The sequence below is a fragment of the Monodon monoceros genome, unplaced genomic scaffold (assembly GCF_005190385.1).
Source record: "Monodon monoceros isolate NGI ecotype Baffin Bay Population unplaced genomic scaffold, NGI_Narwhal_1 Super_Scaffold_3, whole genome shotgun sequence".
Taxonomy (NCBI): domain Eukaryota; kingdom Metazoa; phylum Chordata; class Mammalia; order Artiodactyla; family Monodontidae; genus Monodon; species Monodon monoceros.
Genome location: NW_021703780.1, coordinates 33,456,011 through 33,480,973, shown reverse-complemented (window position 1 = coordinate 33,480,973; position 24,963 = coordinate 33,456,011). Strand labels below are relative to the sequence as shown.

The 24,963-nt window shown below is 54.4% G+C and overlaps 1 protein-coding gene across 3 annotated transcripts in view; it reads left to right on the top strand.

The window, feature by feature from the left end:
- Positions 1-6,804: 6,804 nt before the first annotated feature.
- FOXP4 (forkhead box P4) overlaps positions 6,805-24,963 on the top strand; it is a 51,533-nt gene continuing 33,374 nt past the window's right edge. The window contains exon 1 of one of the 3 annotated variants that reach the window (XM_029242560.1): positions 6,805-7,251. The gene's annotated coding sequence lies outside the window, so the exon portion shown is untranslated. Of the gene's footprint in view, positions 7,252-22,257; positions 22,365-24,963 lie in introns of those variants that run through there. The other 2 variants (XM_029242556.1, XM_029242557.1) reach the window with 2 other exon arrangements.

The following is a 24,963-nucleotide window of genomic DNA, read 5'->3' as shown; positions in this document are numbered from 1 at the left end:
GGGCTGGTGGGAGGTGAAATGACGTCATGAAATGACGTCATGAATGAAGAGTGCTTAACACAGGGACGGGCGCACAGTTGGTTCTTCTCTAATCAAGATCCAGCCTCACTCCAGCCTTCGGATGCCTGGTTCCAGGGACTTCCTGCTACCCAGCAACCATGAGAGAGGTCTTTGGGGCTGGAGGGCCAGGGGTCAAGAGCAGAGGGATCTGGAAGAGAGAAGGCCAGAAAGAAGAGAGGGTGCAGGAGAACTGGGAAGGAGGTGGGTGCTGGAGTCCAGGCCCAGCACGGAACGGACTCAAACCAGTGTGAAGGAGCCCAAGAAATGTGTGAGCCCCACTCCACAGGCCTTGCCAGACACCACACACAATCAGAGACATATAAAGACTCTCTCTTCTCTCCCCTTATATCCACCCTACATCGATTGCCTCTGCCATTTCGGGCACTGCCTTCTCTTTAAAAATAAACAAACAAAAGAATCAAACGTTAGGACTACTGTGGAGATCAGAGATACATATGAAAAGTGCCTGGTATACAGTAGGTGCTCAATAAGTGGTAGCTATTTCCAGTGTGAGGCCACCTTGGCTTTGACTTTCCTCCTTCACAGCCCACCTCACCCTCCAGTGCCACTGGCCGAGACCCCAAAACGCAGGCCTTCCAGGTTCCCTGAGGAAGGAATGCTTCCCTTGCTGAGCGCAGAGCTCTGAAGGTATCCCCCGTGGACAAGCAGAAAACGTGCAGGGAGCAGTCGTGAGAAGAATGGGGGGCACAGCCCTCTGGCAGGAGGCGGCAGCCCCGAGGGAGTGAGGGTGCTGCCTTGTCCCATTTTCCATCCAAGTCCCCACCTTGACCCCCAGCTCTTTCCCTCCAATCACTGAAGACACAGTTTTACTGCATAGCTCCTAAAACTCCACATGCCACCCCCCCCAACCCCCTCACTGTTACCTGCAGGGCACCAACTTGCCCTGAGGTGTCAGGCTATTTTTTTTAACTAAGCATCAAATTACAATCAAACCAATTCAACGTGCATTTACTGTGCAAAGCACACTGGGCTGCAAGAGGAAATCCCAAAATGACTAAAATCATGGGCCCCGACCTCAGTTTATTATCTAGTTAGAGAGATGAGGCACACATGGTTAAACAGTGAACAAACAATACAATGTATTAAAAGTGACTTGGCGCTTATGAAATAAAAGTTAGCCAACAACACATTGTAAAATCAACACCAGCCAGCTAAGGAGGAGCCGGAAAGAGGTGGAAGTGGGCTGGAGCATCAAGAGATAATGATCATGGCTCTGAGCTAGGAGATGCCTCGCCGGGTGGAGAACCCTACAGGTGTTACGCTCACTGACTCACCACCTCTGCTGGACCCTCATCTTTCTCCCTCTTCTGCAATTGAAGAAACTGAGATTAAGCCCTCCTGCTTCAGGGTTTCAAGCTAGAAAGCGACAGAACTGGGATTTAAATTCGAGCGTTTTTCTGAGGAAGGAAGACTTCGGGTAGCTCTTGAAGGATGAACCACATGAAGGGAGAAGGGGCTCTCCTCTCTGTGCCCCTGCTTGGCCTTTCCTTGTCCCTGGGAATGGCCTCCCCCTGCCCCCTTGGTGAATGGCTGGGTGTGATGCATGGGATAGGGAAAGGGTGCCGAGTTTGCTCTCTCGGCCCATCCCTGCCTGTGTCCTGCCCTCTCCTTGCTCGGAAATCCCTCCACGGAGGGGGTCTCATTTCACCCAAAGACACTGTGTTCTAATTGATGGAAAACTGTTCACTGCTTGCCAGGTTACTGTTCATTTCCAAATCCTTAATGAATGATTTTCCACCAATCAGCCTGGAGTCCCATGCCCACCACCCCGTGGACAAGGCCTGAGTCTCTGAGGCCCTAAAAGTGAGGTCTGTAAACATCTCCCAGGGCCCAGCCCCTGCCACCAAGAGGGGTAACCAGGCCCCACCCCCAGGCCTGGGTGCCCTCCCTTCCTCCACAGCCCCCAGGGACAGCTCTCCACACTGCATGGTCCTCTACTCAGGGCAATATGGTAAACTGATAAGCTTCCCCTCAAGAGTAGGAGCCCCCCCCCTTAAAAAGGGGGAGAGTCTGGAGAGTGCCTTAGAGGTTCCTGGCACAGTTCATTAAGATACCAACCATTAATGAAATATTTCTTTGTTAAAATCGTCATTTATCTTGGAGAACAGGGGCCTTTGTGGCAAAGAAAGAGGCTACCCCCTTCCATCCCTCCCCCACCTCCACCCAGCACAGATCCTCGGGTCTTTCTGAGTCAGAAAGGTTGGGAAGCAGGGTGGGGAGGGGCAGCTGGGAGATGGGGAGGAGAGAAGATGCCAGAGTGGAGGAACCACAAAAGGAAAAGGGGTCAGCTTGACTGGTCAGGAGGCAAAGGAGGAGAGAGAAGCAGAAGGCCCTGGGTGGCTGGGTGGAGAGACGCTGCTCAGAAGGAAGCCCACTGCAGTGTGACCACAATAGCCAAACGTTGGAAACAACCCAACCGTCCATCACTGGGAGGCTGGGTCAAGAAATGGCAGTGAACTGATGTGATAGAACGCAAGCCTTTTCAATGAATGACCTAGAGATGCACATAGCAAACCTGATTAATGTCAGCAACATGAAATTTAGTAAATGATACCACCAATAAATAGTGAAAGCAAGGAGCAGAAGGACAGTTTTTATTTAAAATTTCGAGACACCCAAGCCACACTAAATGTTTAAGAGCGTAAAACTTACTTGGGAAGGCTACCTCCCAGCTTCTGGAAACTGGCTACCTCTGGCAAAGGAAGGATGGAGAAAGGGAGGGAAGGATATGGAAGGTTCTTGACTTTATCAGCAACAATTTGTAGGCTTTTTTTTTGAAAGCATAAAGAAAGGTGCACAGATCCTAAGTGTACGCCAGCTCAATTGTCACAAAGTGAACACACCCACGTAACCAAATCCCCAATTCAAAAACTACAGAACATTCCCAGTCCCCCAGGAACCCCTACTTACTCGCCTGCCTAGAGTAGCCACTCTCCGGAGTTCTAACACCTCGATTTTGTTCGACCGATTTTTGAATTTCAGATAGGCGGAATTTCTCTCTCACGACTGGCTTTTATGCTCAACATTCTGTTTGTGAGACTTCTCCCTGTTGCTGTGTGTGGCAATGGCCTGTTCATTCTCATTACCAAGTACTAGCCCGTGCACGAGACTACCAGCATTTATTCACCCATTCCACTGTTGATGGTTATTTGTGGAATGGCCGCTAAGACCATTCTAGTGTCTGTCTTTTGGTGAACACATTATGCATTTCTGTTAGTATATACTTAGGTGTTGAGACACTACATCATGCTGGTAAAGTTTTATTCCTTAATTAACTAAAAAACGGTTTGGTTTTTTTGACTTTTTTTTTTTTTGGCCACGCCACGTGGCTTGTGGAATCTTAGTTTCCCGACCAGGGATGGAACCGGGCCCATGGCAGTGAAAGCACTGAGTCTTAACCACTGGACCACCAGGGAATTCCCTTAAAAAACGGTTTTGAAGAGGGAAAAGAAGTAAAATTCAAGAAATCGGATGACTGGAAACATAAAATACCTGGGTCTAGATGTGTTGGGACTGTGGGAATAAAAGGACTGACTAATGTTTCTGGACATACACACACACCCAGTGCCAGGCCTGGTACTAAGAACAAGCTCACCCACTAACCCACTGCATCCCCACAACAGGGAGGCAGCTGACCCTGGGAAAGGGCAACTCTTCAGAGCAGGAAGACCTGTGAGTTAGTCCTTGCTGTACCATCTTCAGGCTGTGTGACCTGGGGCAAGTTGCCTCACCTCTCTGAGCTTGAGTACCTCACTGTAAAATGAGAAAAGCCTCTATGCCAGGGGCGATGCAGCCAAATAGCATGTGAATCAAGTAACTGACATACAGCAGGCCCTTACTAAGTATCAACTGCAGATGTATGTATGCTTTGCAGTTTTGTGAAGTCAGTATTCTCATTTTTAGGTGAGGAAACTGGAGCTCACAAAACGGAAAATGAGTGTTTATGGAAAGTATCTGATGAACAGGTCACAGAGTTAGATGCTTTGCCCGGGCTTTTTCATGTCACCCTCCCAACCCCCCAGAAGGCATTCTCCCAATGTCGTGGATGAGGAAACTGGCTCCATCCTGTAACTTGCCTGGATCACACAGTTGGTAAGTGACAGACACTGAAGTTCAACCCTAGGCTGTCTCACTCCAGTCTCTGTGCTCTTAACCATGGCCTCCATAGTAGGACAGGCCATGGGTCCCGGTTCTTGCCACACCACAGCCTAGACCTTTTGAAGGAACAAGGGCAGAAAGAGGACCCTCCTGCCTGTTCCCAGGCACTCTGGTTCAGGAGCCAAGGGCCACTTTTTTGAACCTTCTCCTAGAGGTCCTGCATCAGAAGGAGGGGCTTTGGACTGGCTGCTTTAATTTTGGGGTGTGTGTTCTGTATCTTTCTTTGGTTTTATGCTCAACATTCTGTTAGTGAGACTTCTCCCCGTTGAGGCTTTGCTTCCTCATTAAAATGCCCTTTAGGTGAGGCCCAGACAGGATCCTTTGCCTCCCTTGGGCCCCCCACTGTGACTCACAGGGTGCTGGGAACTGAACTGGCCTGGAGATGAGGGTAAACTGAAATGAAAGCCAAAGCATTTCCTAGGGAAATCCCTTTGGCACGTGAATCCACGTGTGAGGTATGGAGGGCTGCCGCAGGAAGGTGATGGGAAAGGATGCAGTGGGCATGACAGCCAGCCAGAGAAGCCCACTGGAGGTCACCTCATTCCTTCTTTTGTATTGAAAGTCCCTAGTTCTCACCTGACCTGAAGCCTCTGTAGGATGGATGGAAAGGAGACCTGAGGGGCATGGCGTGGTCATAATCCAGCTGGGCTTACACAAGAACCTGCCAATTCCAGGCCATGCCCGGGCCTGTCCACACACCCTGACTCCCACCAGCGCTGACTCTCCATAGAAAATAAATACAGTCACACCACCAAAGGCTTCCTTTCTCCCAAACTATACTCCTCAGGTAACCCACAAGCAGGCAGTACTGCTTTAAAGGCCTCACAGAAGTAGCTCTGGTTGAAATCCTGCTTCATCACTTACCAGCCGGGTAAGCCTGGACAGTGACTTAACCGTTTTGTAAAATGGAGGTAATAGTACTATCTACTTATAGGGTTATTGTGAAGATGAAATGAGTCCTATGCCTGGCATGTGGTACGACTCAGAGGTTAGCTGTGGTTATTTTATTCTTATTGCTTCTGCTCTGGCTACACTGGAAAGGACCCTGTGGTATCCACATAAATGGTGCTTAGGGTCCTCCTCCCAACAATTTCACACCTAGCTATTTGAAATACTCCAGCAGAAGCTGAATATGCCTGTCACACCTGCCCTGTGTAGGGCAATACAGAGGATCTAGACCTGGACAGATAGCACTGGCATTACAGCTCCTTCTGGCTATTGTACCCACAGAAAAGGGATGGAATAAGGGATGGAGAACCCAAGGGGGAGCCTCCTCTCTTTTTCTTCCAAGCCCCATTGGAGAGGCTTCTCCTCCAAGAAATCCTCTCTCCCCAGGCCACAGCCCTGGTATATCCTAAGCTCCAATCCCTGAAGCACCCCCAGCTCACATTCCACAGGATCATCCTGTGTCTGCCCGTCTCCACCTGCCTCGGGTGATTTGGGGCAGGAGAGCCTTCTAAAGCCACGGCCTTCCTGCCCTTCCCCCCACAGCTGGGTCCTCCCTTGGTCATGGGCACTCCTTTGACAACCCCTGAGGTGTCCCTCACCCCTCCCCACTGCAACACACAGAGCCAGACCGGAGATGTTCTGGGGGTGGAAGGCGGGGGGAAGGATTTATTCAGGTTTCCACGGGTCTCTGAGTGGGGCGCCTGCTACCAGCACAGCCCTCCCCCTTGGATCTGGGGCCTTTCCTCATCCAGACTTCCCCCTCCCAACCCAAATACACACCTTGGCTACCGCCACAATCCCTCCGATTCCTCCCCGCACCCTACCCCGCCCTCAGGCAAAAGACGTTGAGTTTTGTTTACAATCTAATTTGTCCGGATAATTGCTTCTACTTTGCACTCCGCTCTGCCCGCGTGGGTCCGGCTTTGGGCCCTTTCTTCACCGGTTCGCAGAGCACTTTATGGGAAATTCCCCTTCCGGAGAGGGAGGCGGCGCGCGCCCGGGGTGACCGTTCACAAAGCCCAGAAGGAGCCTTCCCACCTCCCCCACCCCCCGGTTCAAAAGCCCACCCCCAGCCCCAAGCAGTGGGGCGCAGAAGGGAGAGGAGGAAGGACACCGGCTCCGGGCTCTGGGCCCCCCGGCCACTCCCTGCATAGGGCGCAGCCCGCCGGGAACCAGTGAACCGTGTGGGAGCAGGGCTTGGCCGTACCTCCAGACTCCAGGGAAAAGCTGGAGCTTGCAAAGCGCGCCAAGGGATTCGCAAGGCCAGTGTGAATTCCTGGGGTCTCTCCACCTCCCCCCCCTCCTTTTTACAGGATCGCAGCCCTACGTCTTCTCCCCAGATCCCCACCTTTTCTACCCCTAAAGTTTGGTCCACGTGGTCTCCTCTCGCTCACGACTTGGCTGCCGGGCAGGGTGAAAGTTGCTGCACCTGCTTTAGGTGAATTATGGTAGCGCTAGAAGTTGGTCTCCCTCCCTCCGCTGCTCGCTCGCTCGCTCCCTCCTCCTTCGCTCTCCGCGCGCTCCCTCCTTCCCCCTCCTCCCTGCCCCCTCCCGCCCCGCCCGCGCGCCGCCCGCTCGCAGCCACTCGCTGCCCGGGCTCAGTCGCAGCCCCTCGGAGTCCGGAGCCGGCCGCCCCTGCGGACCGGACTGTGCGGCCGGCGGCCGGGACGTAGCCCCCAGCCCGCGAGGAGGGCGCGGCGCAGGCGGCGGCGGCGCAGCGGGGAGGAGCCCGGGCCGGAACCAGGGCTGGGCCGGGGGCGGGGACGCCGGGGTCCCGGAGCCCCGGCGCCCGAGCGAGCGAACAAGCGTCGCGGGAGGATCGGGAAGGAGGAGCACAGCCGGAGCAAGCCGAGCTGCCCCCAAAGTGCGATGCCCCGGCGAGGGTAGGGCGCGCGGCGGCCGGCCGGCGCGGCGCGAAGGGAGGACGCCCGGGAGCTGCGCGGCGCCGAGCGGCGCGGAGGGGCAGTCCCAGCGGGCGGCGGCGGGCCCGGGCGGCGACCGGAGCGAGCCCCATGCCCCGCGCGGGCTGACGGGCCGGAGCCCGCACGCGGCCGGGCCGGACAGGTAGGTGGCTGGCCGAGCTCGGGGACGCGGGTGGGGGCTGGGCCGGCGACCAGACCAACTCCCTCGCTCGCGCACTCTCTCGCCCGCTCACTGGCTCACTTTGTGTTTGCAAACTGCCCGCGGGAGACGCGCCGGGAGGAGCCGGGCCCAGGCCGGCGCACTTTGTTCCAGCCGGGGCCGGCTGCGGCGCCCTGACCCAGCGCAGCCGCGACACCCACCCCGCCCCGGCTCAGGCCCCCGTGGCCCGGAGCTGCCTGGGGAACAGGTGGGGGCTACGGCGCGGCGCCGGGGGGGCGGGCAGAGGAGGTCGGCAGGGGTTGGGGGGGCTGGAAAGGCTACTATGGCCCGCCCTCCCCGCAAGAATCTAGGACCGGCCTCCTCCCGGCCTGGCCGCGAGGAATGGGGTGTCTGGGGGCGCGACCACCCCCCCGCCCCGAGTCAGACAAAGAGTACTTCCCAGCCCGGACTTTCCTGAGCCGGGGAGGGAAGTGGTGAAGTGGGCTCCCCCAACCCCAGTCTGTCCAGGACTCCCCAAGACGCGCCGGAGGCAGATAGATGGGGGGGCACCGCGGTCCTATCCAACGCGTCGCCTTAGGTGAGGAGGGGACTTGGTTTGCTGGGGTCGCACCCCGGAGGTTCCGGGGCCAGTCAACGCCTTTCCGCCATACCTGGGTCGGCTGGGAGATAGAGCGGAAAACTTCTTGGGGACTTGAGAGCGTCTGGAAACGGCCCCTTGTGATTTTGTGCGCCGGTGCTGGCGGGTGGGGGGTTGACCCGGCCGATATCTTCATTCACTCCATTTGGGGAGAGCCCCGCCTCACCATGTAGTGGGGAGAGAGGGCGGCAGCAGGGTTCGGAGGCCGCCAGGGAAGAGTGCCCCGGGATAACCAAGCAAGACCCCCCTCAGATCCAGGACTGTGGCCTCTCCCCTGGACAGCCCCCTGGCAGACACCTCTCTTTGAGAGGCGGTCACCTCGGCAGCTCTCGAGTCTTGCGCTCCCCAACAACGCCAAACTAACTAACTTGAGCTGAGCCCAGCTACAGCTCGAGGCGCTAGAATGCGGGGCGCCCTGAGCGACCTGGGGTCCCGGCGTCCCCGGCAAAGGACTATGCGATTTCGCGGGAGGCGGATTCTGAGTCAGAGGCCCTGACGGCTGCGGATTCCTTCTTTCCAACTGGGGCGACCTCGTGAACACATCGGCGTCTCACCCGGACTGTCTAGGTTAGGGGAAGAGGATACGGGAGCGCGGAGACCCTGAGCCCTTAGAACACCCGGCTCGTCCCTTTGCACCGCGGGCCTCTCTTGCCATCCCCCGCCTGACTGATTTCCTCGCTCACTCCGTGCCTGGGGTTTAAGGCGTCTGGAGATCACCGCGTGTCTCGCACCCCAGCGCCGGGTCTCCCTGCTTATTGACCTCGGAGCCTGGAGCAGGGGTTGGAGGTGGGGTACCCGGAGGAGAAAACCCAAGTCTGAAGCTGTCATCCCCGTGGTGGCTGAGAAAGCCCAGGAGCATTTTGGCCAATGCGGGTTTTCACTTGAACTTCAGCACCTTCATCCCGTGTTAAAGCGGACGCCTGGATTGTCCTAGGGCGAACTGTGTTGGGTCTGGGATTGAGGGCCTTGGGAGCGCAGTTTGAGAGGCAGTTAGGGTCGGAGCTGGAGGCTCACCTGGGTGCCCCCTTCTCCCACCCAGAAGGAAGGAGCTGTGGGATCATCTGTACCGCCTGTAGCCACGGGAGGGTCTGACCAGTCCCATTGTGGAGCACAGTGGGTAATGGAGACCTCGACACCAAGAATTTGAACCCAGAAGCTCACTTTTGGGACTGAGCGCTGCTGGCGCTGGGCATTTCAAGCCGATGACCCTCCTGGTGAGCTAGTGGGTGGGTGCAGGGGCCCAAGGCCCAACAAGCTGGCCAGGCCCCAGCTGCCCTAAGGAGAGCCCCCCACCTCAGACAGCCCCTGCCCCAGACAACCCCTGCCCAACCTGGCAGAAAACCGCTGCAGGGGATGGGAAATCCACAGGCTTACTTTGTTTTTATTTTTGTTTTAACTTTGTCTTGCCTGGGTTCTGGGGCTCTTTGTCACCTGGCAGGAGGGAGGGAGGGCCCTGAGACTGTGCTGTGGGCACCTGGACAGCTTGCTCGCTCTGGCACCCTTAGATCTGAGGCTCTCAAAAGCAGGGCTATGTCTCATGGGGCTCCCCATTTGGCATCACTCCCCCTCTCATCAGTGGGGCAGCGTGGCAGGGGGAGGAGGTGGCTCTAGAGAGTGCTCCCCGCCAACTCAGGACCCCTGTAAGATGTGAATCTCTCCTGGATCCCCCCCCACACTACCTTAGCCCCGTCCCAGTTTTGACACTAAACTGGGGGGGGGGACCATGGGAACCTTCTCTCCTGGCACTAAGTGCTGGGCCCCTGGGTGGGGTTTACTGTCCTTCTCCCAGTCCTGGGCAGGTTTTGCAGGAGTTATGGAGTTGGTGAACCCATGAGCCCTGCGGGGAGAAAGGCCTGACACCAGTGCTGGGGGGTGGGGGGAGGGCAGGTTGGGCCTAACTTGAAAAAGGACCTGTCCCTGTCCCTTTCTGTGTAGGTACACTTCTCACACCTAGACATCCCTACCCCAACCTCCTTCCCTGTGCCTTTAGCCAGAAACTTCCTTTCTGGCTGCTGGCAGGTAGATCCCTTCTTGCCAGGAATGTGCATATCCTGCTGGGCCCCTACTCCAAACACACCTCTTCCTTAGGGGCTGGAAAGGAGGGGGGAATCCTTTAATCCATTAATTCCCCAAAGGTTTGCTGAGCCCCTATTCTGTCTGGGCAGGTCCCAGGCTGGGCACTGGTGCGCCCAAGCAGTGAAGGCTGGGGTCTGCACATTGTCAGGGTAGGAGAGGCAGATAAGATATCACATTAGAGAGAGGAGGGTGGGAGCAGCGTGTCTGTTTCAGAGGAAAGGTATGAGGTGCAAGCGGGGAAGGGCCATCTCCCCAAGAAGGCTTCCCTGATCTTCCACACCTGGAGGAGCTGCACCCTCCTTCCCTGCATCCTACACCTTTGCTGCCCCACTGCCTTGGCAGCTTTCCTGTCTCTCCAGCTGAAATGCAAACCCCTCCATGCCCATCCCAAGCAGGCACAATGTCTTTACTTTTCTAATAACCCAAACTGTGCAAAGTAATCATGTCTTCCAGCCAAGGAGCTCCGCACCGTTTCCTTTCAAAATCTCCCAGCTTCCCAGACCAAGGCAGGGCAGGCACTGGTTTTGACAGGATTCTGAGGCTCCGACGGCTGAAATGACTTCCTATGACTTGGTTCTAGAACCCTGGAACCCAGGGCAAGGAACTCAGGCCTCCCCAGGGCAGAACATGGGTCACAGGGGAAAAGCCTTTGGAACTTGCCAGTGGTGATGGGTCTCTGAAGAGCTTAGTTAAGCTATTGGAACCTCAGTTTTCTTATGTGTAAGGTAGGTCAGTGATAGCCGTTTAGAGCCTGTTTGGGAGCAGGACGGAAGAGCAGACATGAAGTACCTAGCATAGTGCCTGGTGCAGGGTAGTACTGACCAAGGGGTGGCTTTTATTATTAGATTCCCAGCACCGCCAGGCCACGTGCTGGACTGAATACTGGAAATTAATCTCCATTTTAGGGGTTTGGAAAATGAAGCCCAGAGAGAAGAAGCAACTTGTCTGAGGTCACACAGTTAGTTAGTGGTAGGGCTGGGACTGACATGTGGGGCTCCTAGGACTCCCAGTGTAACCGGTAGGCCTTGAGACTCTGCTGTGGGGAAGGGAGAAAGGAGGGGATGGGAGGGCCTGCCACTCCCCATCCCTTCTTCAAAAGCTCAGGCCTGCGTCCCCCTCAGCCCTCCAACGAGGGGGCTGGGTTTCCTCCTCCTGTCTTCCCTTTAAGGGAAGGTCTGGGCTCAGAACTTGACATTTCCCACCTGCACATGACCCTGGAAGGTCCAGTCATCCCCCCTCCCCACAACATCCTAAGGTGCTCATGGAAGCAAAAGTGAGAGGGATAGTTCCCTAGAACACAGAGGAGGAAACATGGCCGGCACCACCTTTCTCCAAAAAGGGAGACTTTTTATGGTTTGGAACCCTGGCTTATTCAGCGTTATGGAAGACAAGCTTGGCAGGCAGTCTCACATCAATCTGGGACCTACTCCTGGATGGATCATCTTAAAGAAACAAAAAGAAACTTCCCTTGAGTGTGAAGTTTCCGCCTCTTTCAACATTGTCTCCCTGGATTCTCCATGGAAATGCACACCTTCACCCACGGCCAGTTCTGCCCTGCTGGGGTTACAGCAGGAACCCTCTACTCCAAACCCTGAGGCTTGCAGACGCGGTGGTCTTGTGAGATGGCGTTTCGTGGGCCCTGTGCAGAGCCTGGACTCGGGGCATGCCTGCCTGAGCTGGAAATGAAGAGCTCCTAGCACAAAAGGTGCCCATTTGGACAAGGCCACAGGGTGCTGAGCCATAGAGTCAAAGCATCTGGTCCCTCAAAGGAGTGAGCCATTCAAGCCTGGGCCGGGCTGATGCCCTTCCTTCCTTTGTTCCTTGTCCCAGGATGACTCCTCCCAGGATCTTTACCTGGCTGTCCCTTGCTCCAGTGCAGCCTGGTGCCTTTCTTCTCCCCAGCCCTGGTCATAGCCATGCAGCCTGTTCCCCAAATCCCAGCAGCTCTGCCCACCTCCCCAGGCCCCATCCTCTGTCCAGCTGAAGCCTCCCAAGCTGGGGGACCTGAGGGTGTGTGGAGTCGTTGGTGGTGCAAGACATGGGGAAAGTCTTCTCTCCTACTTGGAGTTTTCTGATGGCACCTGACCTGGGCTACGGTGCAAATGGGAGGGAGGGGAGGGGAGATGGTTTTTCCTCAGACAGTAACAAAGTGAGGTGTGTAGACCAGTGACCCTCTGCATTTGTTCAAGGTAGGCAGGGTCAGCGGGTGGAAATTACCCAGAATTCCCCCCGGCAACGAGGGAGGGACAAATGGTGGTGACGGGAGGGCAGGGTGGATCCGGGCATGGGGACCGGGACTCCTGCTCTCCATTCCACAAACATTGTGGAGCCATTGCTGTGTGCCGTGGCCCACAGGAGTCTAGGTGAAGAGGTTTAATAAGAGGTGGCTCGCTTACAACTTGGAAAATCAGAAATGGAGCAAGTGCCCCAGTGAGGATCTTTCCCACAGGTTCTGGTGACTGGAGGCAGGCTCCCGTCCTCACACTCCACAGCCGGCACAGGAGAGCCTTCAGGAGGGCTGAGCTGTGTGAAGTGAAAATGGCTCGTGGGCTGGTGAAGGGGCTTCTGTTCTTGTTTCTTCAACCGGGTGTGCTGGAGGGCGGGCTCCGTGGGATTCATTTTCCCAGCTCTGGAGCTCAGGCTTCCAGGAGACCCAGGCCGAAAGAAGTTGGTCCAAAAGAGGGTAGCATATACTTCCCCCTTTCACTCCTTCAGGGGGTTCTTTGGGCAGATGTGTATCACACCCTGAAAGAAAAGGGCGGGCGCAGCTGAGGAGAATTTGGGGGAGAGGTGGGAACTCAGGATATGCAGGAGACCGAGGGAGCGGTGGCTACTGTAAGTGCTTGGGCGCAGTGCTCTGGAGGCTTCCACATCTCTGGGTTGGAGCCGGAGGCACAGAGGCACTTGTGAAGGTCGGATGCTGAGGGTGCACAGTTGGTCCACTTGGGAGAATCCTTCCTTTAGGAAGCCTCCAGGGTTCTCAGGAGAGCCAGGGCTCCCGGTCCTTGCCCCCCAGCTGCGGGCACTCACTCTGGGTTACTAGCCCGGCCAGTGTTACCCTGAGCCTCCGCGAGCACATCTTTGCGAGGTGCGGGGAAGCGCACGCGCCGGGTGTCTTCGGCCCTAAGATGTTGGGGTTTGGGGGTCCAGGGAACTCTGGAAGAGGGGGCGGGTGGCCTCTATCTTTTAGCTACAGGGAGGGTCTCCCACGCTGTGTGCTGACCTCCTTGAACTTGGGGATGACTTCGCCCATCTGGGTCGCATGGGTCTGGGACTCACCCTTGAGGGGCACCAGTAAGCGCACTGCTACCAGCTTCCTCATTCCCTCTGTGACCTTAGGCATGACAGTCTTCTCCCTGGGCTCTGGTTTTCATAACTGTGCAGTTGGTGAGGGAGCACCCACACTCAACTCTCCCTGCCCCCGCCCTTCCCTGCAGCTGTGGGCTGGTGGCGGGGAGGAGGGAGTTGGGCGTTGGGTGAGAGGAGACTGGCCCGCTTTGTTCCACGCATCCGGAGCTCACTGCCTCCGCGTGTCCTGCCCGAAAGGGGCGCTGTGGAGCGCGGGGCAGACGACCAAGCGGCCCAGGCAAGTCTCCTTCTCCCCAGTTAGGCAGCGGAGCCTGATTAGAGGGGGCGCTGCCCGCCGCCTCCCACCCGATCCCCATCTACAAGATTTCCCTTCATCAGAATCTCACATCCTCCAGAAATTAATTTGATGCCTCTTGTTATCAATTAATTGAATCTCGTTGGGAGAGAGAGCTCAGCGAGGCGGGCTGCAGCTTGGCCCGCTTGTACCACCATTCCGCCCTCCCCCTCACACCAGGACAGCCTCACCCCTTCCCCATTTATCTTTTTCTGCTTTGCTTTAAATTTCACTTGTTTTCTAAAATAAAACCACTGCTATGGGCCCTTTAGACCAATTTGGTTTGGATGGATACCCATGGACTGGGCACTGCCTGAGATTCACCCTTTTGAGCTGGGCACTGGGGGGTGGGGGCGGGGGCTTCCTCTCCCCTGGGCACTGGTTGATCCCTCGGTAAATCAGCAAAACCAAACCCTTTGGGAATTTGGCCATGACCCTGACTCTGTGCTGCGGGGGCTGCTGGTGAGAAACTTGGAGAGGAGAACTGGGGGAAGGAGAGCTGTGGACAGAGTCACATACACAGACACACACATATACACACCCTAGTTGGGGGAGGGGGACACTGAAGGACCAGGCTAGGAACCTGTCAGCCGTCAAGATTTTGTTCTTGTGAAAGTTCTGTCTTTTTTAGAAGAGGCATTTAAGATCTGTTGCACCCACCGGGGCTAATCCGTTAAATGTAGGGCAGAGAGCATAGGTGTGTACCTCCTAGCTGCCCAGCTGCCAAGTCAGGCATTTGTAGGAACAAGCCCTCAGCATTGCCAAGGACACCTGGAAGCCCAGACTCTGCCTTCTGCATGGAAGATGGAGGAAGAAGGTTCTAGAAGACATCCGAAGTCTGGGAAGGGATTATGGCAGGTACAGAGTAGAACTAGGTGGTCACCAGACCCTGACTGAGGAACTGTGCTTTGCCATTTCACATACCTCCTTGTTCTTGTTTGACAGGTGAGGTCCCCAGGCCCAGAGAGGTGATGTAACTTGTCCAGGGTCACACAGCTGACTGGAACCTGCCTGTCTAGAATGCTGACCATAAGGGCTGAGGTCACAAATGGACTAACTTCACCCCTTATGTGTTTTGTTGGCTCACACAAAGTTTATTATGGTGGTAAATTTCACATAAATATCCCCACTTGGCTGCTTTTGAAAAACCCAAACCCTATCAAACACTGGAGCCTGCATTTCTGTGGGGTAAAGATAGACTGGGATTGAGTACCCTCCACTTCCCACTTGGCCCTCTTGGGGACCCGCCTAGCCCCTGAGGGCGTTTCAGTTAGCAACTTTTTTTTTTTTTTTTTCTTTTTAGCGGTGCGGGCCGTGGCCTCTCCCGCCGCGGAGCACAGGCTCCGGACGCACAGGCTCAGCGGCCATGGCTCACGGGCCCAGCCGCTCCGCGGCGTGTGGGATCCTCCCAGACCGGGGCACGAACCCGTGTCCCCTGCATCGGCAGGCGGACCCTCAGCCATTGCGCCACCAGGGAAGCCCTCAGTTAGCAACTTTTTCATGGAGATTTTGCCCATCCTCAGTATTCTAGGAAGAGCTGGGGGGGGGCAGGTGTCTGAGAGGCTTTGCAGGGTCTGTAGGAGAGCGCAGAGAAGACCTTGAAGGACACCCTGACCCAAATCTAATTCTTGCACAGCTGCTTAGGAACTGACGGTGGCGGGTGATTTTTTTTCCCCTTCCTTCTACCACGGAGGGAATTACAGGGTCTTGTGTTTTGAGGGGTCTGTTCCAAGCTGAAATCAGCCCATCCCTGCCCAGGTGAGCCCCCTTTGTGAAAGTCATCACCCTCTTACCTGCCCCCCCCCAAATTTATGTACTTTTTGTTGGGGATGGGGAGACTTTCTTCCGCGAATGGAACCACAGGTGGGGATTAGAGAAGCACTGGGAGCAGTCACCTTTCCAGAATTCATCTTGGAACAGGGAGAGGGATGTGGAAGGATGCTGAATCTTGCAATTCGAATATGGGTGTGTTTTTTGGATGCCCCTGAGTTGGTACCCAAGATCCCTGTGAATGCCACCCCTAGATATCATCAGGAGAGACAAAGGAAGGGGCCAGGGCATGTCAGAGGCGGGCTGGGCAGAACAGCCAGGGCCCCAGAGAAGGCCAGACTACTGGTCTGTCCCAGCCCAGCTGGAGCCCCCTGGTGCCAAGGGCACTACCAGAACCAGGCTCCAGATGGCCACTTGGGCCCGGGATGAGTACCCCACCTCTTAACCAGCGGGCCCCCCACGAAAGACGGCACTATTTAATTAGCCGTCTCTGATTAACCAAACTTGGCATTCGGCTCCTTTTGCCCTCATCTTTCCCAGCTCCGAATCAATGGCTTTGATATGCTAATTAGGGAGTAATTTAATTTCAAAAGGCCGCAATTAACAAGGGTGTTGTGGACATGCTGTAGTTAAGCGGAGTAATCTAATTTGCATTAGTAACAAGCAGGGACTAATTAGAAGCTTAATTAGACACTTAGATGGCTCTTATGTTTACTTTCTTAATGAGATGGAGTGGGATCTTTGGTTCTCTTTTTTTCTTTTTTTTTTTTTCTTTTTGTTAATTCTTCCTTTTGGTCATGGTACTTGGAAGGCGTGTAGAGGGAGGCCACCTTGCAAGGGCCTGCTGGGAGCATTTTGGGGCCAGAGCCAGTGAAAGTGCGCTGGGGTGTGGTGATGGTGGTGGGGAAAGGTTCAGATTCCAGGGAAATTCCAGAGTGACCGCCCTCTGGGCCTTGCCACGTCTGAGGTGGAATTCTGGGGAAGAGCACTGGTTTGGGAGTCAGAAGAGCTATAGGGTTTCAGTTTGGCTCAACCTCCTAGCAGCCAAGTGACCTTGACACATCACTAAACATCTTTGAAGTATGGTTCCTTCATCTGTCAGAGTGCAGGTTGTGTGTGACAGGGTATGGGAAAGAACTTTCAAGGACTCTGAGTGGAATGGTTGTTATTAAAATATATTCACAAATTGTGTGCCCAGGCTTCACTTCCATAAAACTCAGCTCAGAAGTCACCTCCTACAGGAAGCCTTCCCGGAGCACCCCCACTCCCTCTAGGCACCCATAGCTAGCAACCACGCCACCCCCCAGTATCTACTTAACATTTGTAAAGTTGTGTGTGTTTTGTAGGGCAGAGGTTCTCAACCCTGGCTGTACTTGAAGTTTAGAATACTTGGAAGAACTTTCTAAATTATCCATGCCTGGATCCCAGATAATCCAATTAAATTGATCTGGGGTGGAACCTAGGTATGATTTTTTAAATTTTTGGCCCCACTGCATGGCATGTGGGATCTTAGCTCCCTGTCAGGGGATTGAGCCCACGCCCCCTGCAGTGGAAACTCAGAGTCTTAACCACTGAACCGCCAGGGAAGTCCCAGTATGGGTATTTTTAAATGCTTGTGTTTGTCTGTATGTCTTCCTTTCTCCACCAAACTATAACCCCCCCCCCAAAGCAAGGGCTGTGTTTTATCCCCCTCTGTGTGTCCAAATGCCAGTACCCACTGTGCCCAGTGTCAGTTGCAGGCAGAGGCCCATCACCCAGCTATGTGCCCAGATTTGACAGGGTCGGTAGTGTTGGGTTCTCAATACCATAAGCAGAATCTGAGAATCCTCTGAAGAAGGAGCTGAGGAGAATTGGAGGAAGATAGCTTAAAAAAAAAAAAAAAAGCTTGTGAGTCCTCTGGGACAGGGGTGCATTGCTGAAGGTAGGGCAAAGTCAGCACACATTTTATGGACATCAATTAAGGAATAAGTGTATCAAGAGCCTTAAAACTATACAATTCTACCTAAACCTGTATCCTAAGCAACTAGAAATGGAGAATATTCTGTTCACATGAGGGTGTTTATTACAGTGTCAAAGTGAAAACATAGGCAGCAGTCTGGATGTCCAGCTTTAGGGGATTTGCTCAATAAATTCTGGAACACACAGCCCATTCAAACGACTCTGTGACCACTAAAAACTGTTAATTAAAATATTTGATGTCATGTGGAAATGGTTATGACCATAAGTGGTGAGTGGGAAAACAGAAAAATTCAAACCATGTACAGATTATGAGCCCAAGCTCACGTTTTACATGTTTATATGCCCAAAGAGGGCGAAAATGGATGAGACTGGAAGGAGTGGATCCCCAAAGGATCTTATAAGGTACTTATAAGTCTCCTTACTTTTTCTTCATACTTTTCTACCAGGACATCTTACTTTTATGATTAGAAAATAAAGTTATTGAAATTTGGGGGAGAGGACTTCCCTGGTGGCACAGCGGCTAAGAATCCGCCTGCCAACGCAGGGGACACGGGTTCGATCCCTGGCCCGGGAAGATCCCACATGCCGCAGAGCAACTAAGCCTGTGCGCCACAACTACTGAACCTGTGCTCTAGAGCCCACAAGCCACAACTACTGAAGCCCACGCACCTAGAGCCCATGCTCCGCAGCAAGAGAAGCCACTGCCATGAGAAGCCCGCACACTGCAACGAAGACCCAACGCAGCCATAAATAAATAAACAAACAAACTTGGGGGAGAACCTGGAACAGACAGCCCAGGATGGTGGCTCCCCTTCCAAATCAGGGGTTGCTGCATCCTTTTAGAGGTGTGTCCTCACCCTGCCACACGCACTAGCCCCTTGGGCTTGGAAGCTTTGTGCCAAGAAGAGGCCTTGAATGGTCCCTAAAGTTGGACCAGATAGCTCCTAGTGTGTCATTTAGGGAGACTCTCAGGCTGAAGTGGGAGTCTTAGGGAGAAAACCGAGGGTGCCAGCCTCTGACCCACACAAGGGAGAGTCCCCGAGTACAGGGAGGGCATGGGCCTGGAGAGGGTTTGAGCTTTTTCTGGAGCTCTGACAGCCCCATCTGCTTGAGGAGAGACACTGCTGGGCTGATCAGAGAACCAAGTAGTCATGTGACTCACATCACCCTGCTCTGGTGTGGGGACCCATTTTGGAGCTACAGAGACATTCTAACCCTTGGATTCTGTCTCACTTTCCTCAAATGCCAAACCATAAGGCTAGGATGAGAGGATGGGATCTGGACTTGCTGGGTCCCCATAACTGTAGTTAATACCCTTCTCTGAACACCTTCTCTGGCAGTGTATTTTATTTGATACCACAGCAACCCTGAAAGGAAGGGTTATTGGTATTAGCTTCGTATGGTAAACAAGGAAACCAAGGCTCAGAATGGTGGCCTCACTGCTCATGTTCTAATTACAGAGGTAATAAGAGATCAGAGCAGGGTCAGCAGGTAGGATGCCAAATGAGGGGCTGATAAGAAAGGCTGAGGCCCAAAGTGGCTCCTGCCTGAGCCCTCCCTCACCTGGTGGCCTGAAGCCAGTGGGCCTTTGGGGCCTGAGCTGAATGGGGAAGGGGATCCCTGGGTCTTGGGATGACAGATTGGGAAGTATCCCAAGTTACTTGAAATGTCAGTGCTCATTGCTCTGAAAAGCCCTCTGCTTTCCGTCCCTTGACACAAGTAAGAGCTGATAGCAGGACAGCTAGAAAGAAAGGAAAAGAAAGAAAGAAGGAAATAGAGAGCATCCTCATGCTCTGTTCTGTGTGGTACCCACTTAGGTGTCTTTTTATATAATCTAGAAATGTGTCCATTTCAAAGACGTTTTGCTCCGAAGAAGGTCTGAAACCAGTGACTTCTCTTGTAAAATAAGGGCGTTTGCATATGCTGGTCCCCTGCATTCAGTGTGCACTTTACCTAACCCATACCTGCTCATTCTTTTCTAAGTATAGATGCCATTTTAAAAGGAAGCCTTCCCTGTCCCCGTGTAAATTAGATCCCCCTGTTTATTCCCTGCACTCATATTTGATAGAATTTATTTTATTTGAGCTTATCTGTTTGTGTCCTTATTTATCACCTGCCTCGCCTCCTGGGAACATTAGCTCCAGGAGAGCAGGGCCTGTGCCCTGTTCTGTTCAGGTCTGCACACACACAGCCTGGCACATGGGTAAGTGCTTAAATATTTGTTGAACCAATGAATGGATGAAGGGTCATTGCCGGTGAAATATTCTCCTGGCCAGCGTCAGAGGAGAGAGAAGAATGACTTTGTTCATGACCATAACTCCACTAGTGGCTAAACTTTCGAAAAGGCAAATGCCAGGTTTACCCAGGAAAAAAAGGGAGGGGAAATAGGACCTCCATTATTACCAGTTGCCCTCAAAGCAGTCAGGACACCTGTACTGGCCTGTTTGTGTTTTGTAAGCCTGTAGGGGTCCAGGACTGAATTTCAGTTTCCTGCAGATAGGTCTTCAGTGCTTAGCTTAATGGGGCACTAAATCCATGTTGAATGAATTAATGGTCTTGGAGGTAGATCATCTCGTTTTGGCCGCCAGGAAGCTCATAACCGAAAGCCAGTGCTCATCGTTGAAGCCCTGTTGTATTGGACAGACAGCATCAGCATCACCTGGGAACTTTTTAGAAATGAATTCTCAGGCTCATTCCAGAGACCTAAAATCAGAAGCTCCGGGCCTGGGGCCCAGGAATCTGTATTTTAACAAGCCCTCCAAGGTGATTCTGATGCACTCAAGTGTGAGATCCTCTGGCTTAAGATCTTGGCCTATTTATTCTCCCTTCCTACTACCCCATGATACTATATTTTAAGTAGCTTTATCTGTCTTTTATTGCAGTCTGCTTCCCAGTCTTTCTTGGAAGTTGATAGGGGTATGCATTATAAATTGGTAGTTACATCTAGTCTAGTTTCCCCCATCATACAGAGAAGAAAAGGGGAGAACTAACTTGGCCCAAGTCACACAGCAAGTTGGTGATAGAGCTGGGGCTAGAAGCCAGTTTGCCAACTTCTAGTCTCAGGCTTTCAGCTGTCTCTCCAACTAGGTTCTAGGTTTCCAAAAGGGCTGTGTCTGCTATTTCAACTCAAATCACCACCATTGCTATGGGTACAGGTTACCTGTGGTCACGCCCCCACCCTCCGTGCTCCCCTAAGAGCTGGAGGTGCGCCCCATCTCAGGCTGAGCGCATGCACGTGTGCGCCCTGCGGGACGCGCGCCGGGAGAGAGAGCGCGCTGGGGACTGCCCCGCCCCTTCCCTCCTTCCCTTCCTCCCTCCCTCGCGGGTAAACTCCGGGCATCCATCAGTCTGTTAATTGCACTAATTAGAGATCGCGGAGGTGTTAATTGGAAAACCCTGGTATTGTGCCTGTTTGGGGAAGAAAACGTCAATAAAAATTAATTGATGAGTTGGCAGGGCGGGCGGCGCGGGTTCGCAACGAGGCGTAGGGTGTCGTGGCAAATGTTACGGCTCAGATTAAGCGATTGTTAATTAAAAAGCTACGGTAATTAATACTCCGTACACCATATGGGCCCGCGGAAAAGGCACAAAAAGTTTCTACGCGTGTGGGGCTCCCCCGTCCTTTTCCCCTCCCCCGAAAGCACCCTAGCCCTTGGGTCCTCCCTTTGGCCCCAAGGTAGGTGGAACTCGTCACTTCCGGCCAGGGAGGGGACAGAGGCGGACCCGGGCGCGTTCTGAGGCGGCCCTCGTTGCGAGCCCGCGTTCTTCGAAGGGCCAGGAGCCTCGGGAAGTGGGACCCCCGACACACACCCTCCCCCCCCGGCGGCCCGCAGACTCCCCCGGAGCGGAAGAGGCGGCTGTGGCTTTGACCCTGCTTGCTTGCTTGCTTGCTTGCTTGCTTGCTTCCTTTCTTCCTCCCTCCCTCCCTCCCTCCCTTCCTTCCTTCCTTTCGACGGCGTCGTCTGCGGGAGCGTCGGGGTACTGGCCAAAGGCTCCGAGGTGCCCTGGCTCCCCAAGGGAACCCTGAGAGACGGAAGACCAGGACCTACCCAAGGACAGGACCAGCGCCCCAGACAAAAAACCCTAGAGCACAGGAAATGACTCGGCCTCTGCCCCCAGCGCAGCGTAGGAGAGGGTGCAGGGAAGGCAGGGGTGGGCCTCAATTTTAGCAAATCCTAGAAAGGCCTTCTAATTTCCTCTCCTTACTTGTTGGTATGAGCCCAGTGACTTGCCCAAGGTCACAGCTGGCCCTTGAAACCTGATGGTCTCATTCCCAGAGCGCCTCTCCACTTCTGCAGGTAGTCAGCAGCTCTTTGCTGAGGAAATGGGTACCTGGGGTGGGAGCGCGGATTGGCAGGATAGGAGTGTGTGGAGAGAGGCGAAAGGGTGGGAGTGAATGGAGGAGGGGGCTCTTGGAGGGTCCCCCTCGGTACCAGAGCAGGCAGCCCTGGTCCCCATTGGGAAATTTGAGGCATACATTTCCCTTTGGGAAAGGGACAGCTGTGATTCAAGTGGAGCCTCCGTGGCTCTCACCAGCCGCTAGAACACGGTGGCTTCTTGTGTACATACTGACTAGGGATTTTTCCTCCTCGAGCTTTCAAGTCAGAAGAGACCTTCAAGACCAGCTCTCCATGTAGGGATGGGGAAATGGAGGCCCAGAGAAGGAGGAGGACAGAGAAGTCACAGCTGGTTGTGACTGAGCTCAGGCCCCCTGACACCCAGTCCCCTGCCTTCTCTAGCCAGAGTCCAGGCTCCCATGGACTCTGCCTTTCCCCCCCTCCAGCCCACACCCTTGTGGTGGGTGCAGGGCACGGATATCAAGGCCTGCCTCCAGTACCCCACTCCACCCCACCCCATCCCTACCTGGCCGGGCGCCAGGCACCCAGAGCCTGCTCACCCACAGTGCAGGGAGCACCGCAGTGCTGTTGCAACACCTGCACAGAGACAGGCAAGGAGGCTTGAGGCTGCCGCTGTGCTTCTCCTCAGGAGGACAGGTGTCTCAGGACAGAGGTGAGGAGAGTCCTGGGAGCACCCACTTGCAGGTTTGGATTGGTATTGGTGGACAGGCAGGCGCGAGCCTGGAAGGAGGCGAAGGCCCCGGGAGGGGGTAGAGCAGCGCGCCACGTGGGAATTAATGCCGTTCGTACAGCCTGCGGAAATGACTTTTCAAATGGATATAATCTCAAGCATGCAGATGAGAGGCTGGCTTCACCCTGTTTAATATGAATGATTGGCCCTTGAATAGCTGTTATTACAGCCACATTGCAGCAATTACTTTGTTCACTGGGTGTCGCTCTGTCGCCCCCCCCAATAAAAAGAAAAGAAAAGGGCACCTCTGTTTGCATCCTCCTTCCTTTTTTCTCCCTTTTCCAAACTTGCTGTCTGAGCAACTTTATGGTGTGTGTGAATGTTGGAAGGGGGGCACTCTCCCTTACCCCAAGAAGAAACTGCTGGATTCTCTCTCCTTTCTCCTGTGCACACACACCCCTGAGGCTCTGGTCTTTGTCCCCTGGGGCCCAGGAGCTTTCAGATCTCAGGGAAGTAGACTTGGAATCGGGGCAGGCAGCTGCTCTCCACCCCCAGCAGGGCCAGGGTCAGGCAGAGGGAGAGCAGAGCGGCCCCTGCTGTCTCCCCATCCCCCTCGTGTAGCTGGGGCCCAGACCTGAGTGAGGGAAGGCGCTCTGTGGGCTGCTGGGAGGGATCCGGGTGGGCGGTTGTGGGGAGGGGCTGGAGCCCTGTGCTCTGGCGGATGGAGGACGGTGCCCACCCCATCCATCATTTGGTAGCTACTGGCCCTGGGGCTGACACGACCATTAAGGCCGGAGACCAAGTGCTCAGTCTCTTCTGAACCGTTGCCCCCAACCTTGCCCTTGCCCCTAGCCCAGCTCCTCGCAGAACCCAGGATTGGGAGCAGCAGCTGGCGGGTGGGGGAGCAACAAGCCCTTGGGAACACAGAGAAATGCACAAACGTGGGACACTCCAGCAGCACAGGGTCACCCAGGAGGCCACACAGGTCCACTGGGACAGACACCTAGAGTCACAAGAGCAGAGTGATATGGCACACACGTGAACTAGTGGCCTCCCCACGGGCCTTTCACAGTGCTCTGTCCCCCCAACCCCCCAGGCACACCTAGATACTCTTACTATCTTCCCCACTCTGCTGACAGCGGGGACAAAAACAGCAAGTGGCCCAATAGAGTGAGGAGAAAGAGTTCCTCCAGAGTGAAAGAGAATTGGGGAGCTACCACCTCGGAGAAGGAACTCGGGAAATAATCCTTCCAGCAGTTTCTCTATTAAGGCCCTCCTGCACCTGTTTATTGGGTCAGGGACACCGTGTGGTTGTGGGGTCTGCCAAGGCCGAAAGGTAATCAAGAAGGGAGGAAAGAACGCTGGCTGGCTTCCAGCCCGATCGCTGTGTGATCTGGGCCAAGTCTTTGACCTCTCTGAGCCCAGGGTGTTCACCCTTACAAATAGGGCAGGTGAAGAAGGGACACATCATTATTGGCGCTTACTCTGCCAGGTGGTTTGCATGTGCTATTTTATTTACTCCTCACAGGATCTGAGAGGCTTGGTGTAATTACTTATACAAACAAAGAAACTGAGGTTTAGGGAGTTTAAGACTTATGTCAAAGATCAGTGGGGAATACCAACTGTGTCCTGTTTGGCTGAAACTTTTGTTCCTCTCAGGGGGCTGTGAATCTGACGATAGCTGGAGACCCCAGACTTTGAGAACAGCTCTGCATACTGAAGTCCCCCATCTGCTTCATAGTCTGTGTACGAGCCCCTGAGATAGTACAGCCTCCGTGAGTTGTAGAAGGAAACCCAGGCCTCCTCCTCGGTAACCATAGCCATCCCAGTCATACCCTCTCTCTTTCTGAGCGTGTTTCAGCGACTCTTGAGAGGCAGTTGGGGGAGATGGGGGAAGATACGGGATTCAGGCCTTGACTCTGCCTTGGGTGAATCCTCTGACCGTCTGGACCCTCAGTTTCCCATCTGTAAAATCAAGATGATAATAACTATCTCCCGGGACTTCCCTGGTGGCGCAGTGGTTAAGAATCCACCTGCCAATGCAGGAGACACAGGTTTGAGCCCTGGTCCAGGAAGATCCCACACGCTGTGGAGCAACTAAGCCCGTGCACCACAACTACTGAGCCCACGTGCCACAACTACTGAAGCCCGCACACCTAGAGCCCGTGCTCCGCAGCAAGAGAAGCCGCTGCAATGAGAAGCCTGCGCACCGCAACAAAGAGTAGCCCCAACTCTCCGCAACTAGAGAAAGCCCGCGCGCAGCAGCGGAGACCCAACGCAGCCAAAAATAAATAAATACATTTTTTAAAACCCCCAAAAAACTATTCTCCCACAATTCTTGTGAGAAGGGCTCTTGCTGCCTGTAGAGACAGTAAATATTGAGTGTCTGCTTTGGGCCAGGTGCTGGCCTGAAGGCCTTAGAATGGAAGGTCAGAGAAGTCGGACCACCAGCTGCCTTCGTTGCACAGCTCCAGGCCCAGCAGAGGGTCTGGCACCCAACATTTGCTGGGAAAATGGCAGCGGCTTTTGCTGTGTGTGTTGAGGGGGGGGGCGTGCGGGAAGGAGGCCCTGCTCTTGGGGA